General features: G+C 51.7%; 1 pseudogene; it reads right to left on the bottom strand.

Annotated features, from left to right (window-relative positions):
- Positions 1 to 845: 845 nt before the first annotated feature.
- Positions 846 to 2,399, bottom strand: LOC123061437 (GDSL esterase/lipase At5g45910-like; annotated as a pseudogene).
- Between the last annotated feature and the right edge of the window lie 3,601 nt (positions 2,400 to 6,000).

Here is a 6,000-nt window from a genome sequence, read left to right as displayed (position 1 = left end):
ACCAATGTGCTTTCTGCTCATTTAATGCTACCCGCTCAAAGCAAATTTATGTAGCACAGCTGCATGCAAGCAATTACAGCTTGTTTAACATCAATACTGAACAGTTGCAATTCTTGTTGAACGAACAATCATGTACAACTAGGGAGCTATCCTATACAATTGCTTGTGGCTTATCGATGGGTTACTTGATGTGTTGAAGTTTCTATTGCATTGTTTGAAGTGTCGATCAATCATCCCCGACCGTGTGGTCTTGGTAAGTATGGGTGTTCGATTGTGTCCAACAACACACTGACCATAGGATCGTTGTAGGATGCAGAAGGAGGCCTTGGTTAGCTTGGATGGTGTCCCCACCCAAACCATGTGAAATGAAAATGAAAACATGTTATATGGGTGAAATTCACACTAAGTTGAAATAGAATTCCAGTTTCATGTGTGGATATTGCTTGACTTTTTGTGAACTGGGTCTGTTTTGCGCCTCTAGTTGAGAATTATGAAACCAATATAGTTTTTTTTCCTATTATTAAAATGAAGTTTGTTGCTTTTTCTGAAAATTTGTGAAACTTCTGAAAATTTTGAAATTGTTGTGGAATGGATCTAAATGTATCTTAACTTGCTTCAGAACACGTTGCAATTTAAGTGACAAAACTGAAAATTCAGTTGGTGGCACTTTCCAAGAATATATCCAAAATTATGTTTGTTGAATTCTTATGAAATTATTTCATACTGATGAGGCCCAACAAAATTACTTATATTGTGTGTGCAGAAAATGTTGAATACATCGTACATTAGGTTGGGAAGAAATTTTGAAGCAACCCTGGGATGCAACCACGGTAGAAATGAGTTTTTCACCCGGTAGGTCGATATGGCCCTTTTGCACACTTGCTGCTGCTGACGCTTGTTGCCGAGGTTATGCTGCCCAGCCAGATATTGGCGATGTGGCGATTAGCTGCCTCCGTCAAATGGACACCGTCCCAGTACAAACGAGCTGATGGATCCGGACACGTTGTTGCAGCAGCATCGCCGCATGGAACCGTTGAATTTAATCTGTATTGTCCAGCCCCTCCACAGCACACCATAAGCACGTCTTGTTCAAAACCTGTGATCATCCACCAGTGTCAACTGTCAACCACCTTTCCATAATGAAAATTTGTATATGTGCAACTAACACATATTAGATTCTTTTGGTTGAGATGGCGACTGACCAAACTTGTGAGGCGACTCCACCATGTCCATGATTGGGCCAAAGAAATCGGCGTAGATGATCCTGGCATTCCGGTGCTTGGCCTGAAGCTTGGCTAGCTCAGCCTGCAGCAGCGAGTTGTGGTGCAACCCCAGCTCGTTATATGCTTTCAGACAACCGGTCCTGGAGTCGTATGCTGATGGTGGTGAGGCTGGCATCGGCGAACCTGGTCAGGATCGGCGGCGAGCATCCCGACGGAATCACGCCAGGGACAACCAGGCTCCTGGCGCCATGCATGGTGATGAGCCTCTGCTCACACGAGCAATTGGTTTATCATGGATCCTGCATGGATCAATCAGTACATGCATCTACTTGATAGCCAGATGGAGTACGTAACGTACCTCAATGGCCTTGGAGATGGTCGCAACGACATCAGGAACGAAGGACCTGACCTCCTGTACCGTTCTCTGTTGGAACGACATGTGATAGTCGTTGACTCCGAACTCGCCCACGAAGAAGAGGGATCTGCCAAACAATTTCTTACACTCTGCATGCGTACAATTTGACTTCTCATCAGCCTCTTACTTGGGTAATGATAGCTAGCTACGAGATAACAACGATGACATTGAATGGTTAAAGTAACCTTGGGCTGTGCGACATAAGGAAGGCTTCATGGACTCAAACCACTCCAGCTGCACGCCTAAGCTGGTGTTCAGTAGGAACTTGCTGGTGGCACTGGGGATACCCCTCTTGTGGAAGAAACCAGCATCGACTGCGGTTGCGGCACCAACGGCGAAGTTGGCGCCTCGCCGGAAGCTACCGTTGTGCGCCAGGTTGGGCGGGACATATGGTAGGCCCAAGTTCTCAGCTGCACCGAGAAAGAACCTATAGTTGTAGGATGGTATGTACGTATTGTAGTTGCTGGCACTGGCCGGCCCAAGAACAGCTGATGTGAGCACGTACCAATGAAGTCGATGATGAGCCGCCCGTCTCCGTTGCGACCAGTATGCCGGCCAAAAAAGCTGGTGCCATAGGGAGGACGCGTGACGGGGTCGAAGATGGAGTACCATTTGAAGACGACAGGGTTATTGCCCATGTCAGCGAAGGAGTCGCCGAAGCTGAAGATGGATTGGTAGCAAGGGATGCCGGACGGGGAAGAGACCGCCAGCGTCGACCATGAGACGAAGACTAGGAAAGCGACGGATACGAGCTTGTGCATCTTGAGTTCTTCACAGGCAATGTGGAAAGAGCCCGACGTGGTGGTGCTTCCCATTTGCTTCCGGGGGCCATATAGAGTCCTAGTCAACTGGCGGCAAAATGTTCGATGGAATCACGAGCAAGGAATGGCTTCCTATCTGTCTCTCTATTAACATACTTTTTTGCTTGTACTAACTATAATCGCGCATACGGATTTTCTAATCGGTGCAGTTGGGGAATGCGCGTTAAGTCAAGTCCATCGGCATCTAAGTGAAAGTCAGCTCTTGAGTCACGATCTATAGTACCAAGAGTGTGTTGGCGCCGCCTTTCGCCGCAGCGCCGTTTCTTCTTCTACCTCGAGCTGCCTCGCACAACTCTCTATCTCTTCTCTTGAGTTTCTTTCTACTCTCAAGAAGACACAATGGAGAAGAACTCACAGGTACAGAAAACACACACGACACACACAGACACACACACACTTCACCAAGGAGAGGAAAGGCTTTGCTTCTTCCCCCGGTGAGAACACATGTGCTACATGGTTTTTCCTTTAGCCCTCTCGGCTTCTTTTGTTTTCTCATTCATCTGATCACTTTATATACACACGCAGCTCAGCAACAAGCTGACCCACCACTCACGCTACTAATCCATCCATGCACTAACCCACTAGCACGTTCACCGGCCACAAGCACGTACACACGCATGACCCGGCCATCACAACCGGCCACTAACAAACTCACCCATGAAGCTAGCTAACCACTTCCATGCATCTAACTAGTCCATCCAACCAGCCGGTTCGCTTTGCCGTCCATGCTCTTGTCGCATCACACGACTTTGCTGCCTCACGTAACACCGCAGCTTCACACTGCCGTCGGCATCTTGCCGTGCTCGCCGCATCGCACGGTAGTTCGGCATCTCGCCTTCTTGGTACGCCTTCGTCGAAGCAACACCGGACTAGCTACTCTAGACCATCTACACTATATGCAAAACTTAAAACCAATATGCAGATACAAAACATCAAGATTAGTTCTAACATTCACCCCCCTAATCTTTGATGTCAGTCTTCGACGCGGATCACCCGCAGCTTCTTGTCGACGCCATCGCAGCGCCGCAGACCACCGCACTCCATCTTATTATGGACGACGCCATCGCAGCGCCGGTCACAACCACGCACCATCTTATCGTGGTCGACGGCGTCAAGCGCCCATCATCACGTCCTCTTGCCGCACCCGGCGACCACCTCTTGACATGGATGACGCCTTGGTGACGCCGATCGCCACGTCGTCTCTTCATAACGGCTTCGCGCCGTCAAAGCCACCAGCGGCCTCACACCGCCACCGACCTCCTAGCGGTATCGCACCGCAACCTGCTGTTGGCGGCATCACACCACCGACTGCCTTCTTCTCACGCCGCCGGCCTCCATCTCGCATGGAGTCCGCCGCGCCACAGCCGACGCCGTCGCAGCGCGGGTCACCATGGACCATCTTGTCGTGGATGACGTCCTCGCGACGACCGACCACCACACCATCATCATCTTGCGGCATCCCACCGCAACCGGCCGCTCGCGGCATCGCGCCGTCGCCGGCCTCCTCGCGCCATCGGCCTCACCTCACATGGAGTCGACCACGCCGCCGTCGCCGCCTCGGATCAACCTGGCTCTGTATACCAATTGTTGGCGCCGCCTTTCGCCGCAGCGCCGTTTCTTCTTCTACCTCGAGCTGCCTCGCACAACTCTCTATCTCTTCTCTTGAGTTTCTTTCTACTCTCAAGAAGACACAATGGAGAAGAACTCACAGGTACAGAAAACACACACGACACACACAGACACACACACACTTCACCAAGGAGAGGAAAGGCTTTGCTTCTTCCCCCGGTGAGAACACATGTGCTACATGGTTTTTTCTTTAGCCCTCTCGGCTTCTTTTGTTTTCTCATTCATCTGATCACTTTATATACACACGCAGCTCAGCAACAAGCTGACCCACCACTCACGCTACTAATCCATCCATGCACTAACTCACTAGCACGTTCACCGGCCACAAGCACGTACACACGCATGACCCGGCCATCACAACCGGCCACTAACAAACTCACCCATGAAGCTAGCTAACCACTTCCATGCATCTAACTAGTCCATCCAACCAGCCGGTTCGCTTTGCCGTCCATGCTCTTGTCGCATCACACGACTTTGCTGCCTCACGTAACACCGCAGCTTCACACTGCCGTCGGCATCTTGCCGTGCTCGCCGCATCGCACGGTAGTTCGGCATCTCGCCTTCTTGGTACGCCTTCGTCGAAGCAACACCGGACTAGCTACTCTAGACCATCTACACTATATGCAAAACTTAAAACAAATATGCAGATACAAAACATCAAGATTAGTTCTAACAGAGTGCGGTTCGGACGCATGAGGCGGTCTGTGGATCCCGGAGTACTAGTGTTAAATTTTATGCAAAATAAATAGAGGATCATTTCGTAGGTAAAGACTATTAATGGCCGCAAGTGGCTTGAAGAGGTTGAGGATGAGCTAGGAGGCGTGCCTCTCCGGTGAGCTTGCCGCCGTGTGCCACCCGGGCACGGCATCCACCCAGAAAGCTAGGAGGCGTGAGCTCGCCGCCGTCTGCTAGACCGGCGTCGGCGTCCACCAAACCGTTGTGTCTCTTTCGGGCTCGACGTCCACCCACCCCGAGCTCCGCCGCACAGCTTGAGGTTTTGGTCCAGATCAGCGGCGCCTTCGTCTTCTCTTCAACTGGTCTTCTGGTCTCCAGGTAGTCCTTGTAGTGCAAGGTTTTGAACTGCAGCCAACTTTGATGCATGCTTGCCTCGCCAGCGTCTTGTTGCTCTCTTTGAGGTCCAGCTCTAGGGTTCTCTGGGGCTCTCTGGCTTGTTCCATGGATCGTTCTAGGTTTGAGGATGCCATGCTGTCCAAGTATGGCTGCGGCACCATTTCGATGGTGGCTGGTCGCTGCCGGCCGGCCGGTGTGCTCGTCGTCGTTCTCAACGACGGCATCTCGTTCTCGCCTACTCCTTTTGCTTCTCTCCTGGTCACATGGTTCAGGGGATGTGCTAACGGCTACCATGTCAGGCGTTGTCAGAGGGGGTCTTTTCTTTTTCAGGTGGCTCATGAGAGTATTGCTAAAGAGATTGTGCTCCGCGATCTATGGAGGTCAGGGTTTATCTCGGTTGGCATGTCCCTTTCCTCTTTGGACCTTTTTGTTCGTCGTGAGCCGGCGGAGACGTGTGCATCGGCGCATGCACGTAGAAGTAGGTGGGCGGCCAACTCCATCCTGCCGTCTATCCTCGGTCCTCGTCCCCCGTGCGTTTCATCCCTACCGCAGGATTGCAACCCCTCGACTATCACGACTCCGAGTGCCCTGGATTCGGGGGATTTTGCGACGCGCTTGCCCGTGGGGCGCGCTGTTTCATGCGAAAACACGACAACTTGTAATCGATTAGCTCCGCGCTTGCCCTCCTCAGTCCCTTGCATTATGGTGCCGCCACCTGCTGCTGGCTAATCGCTAGCTGGTCTGTGCGCGGATTCCTCCGCTTATGTTGGCGACGCTCCAGCTGCCCGTTCTGGTCAGCCTACACAGCCGGCCACGCCTAGCTGCACCCCCTACAGAGATG

Source organism: Triticum aestivum, chromosome 1A (genome assembly GCF_018294505.1).
Source record: "Triticum aestivum cultivar Chinese Spring chromosome 1A, IWGSC CS RefSeq v2.1, whole genome shotgun sequence".
Classification (NCBI taxonomy): domain Eukaryota; kingdom Viridiplantae; phylum Streptophyta; class Magnoliopsida; order Poales; family Poaceae; genus Triticum; species Triticum aestivum.
Note: the sequence above shows the minus strand (reverse complement) of the source record. Positions and strands in the feature narration are given on the sequence as shown.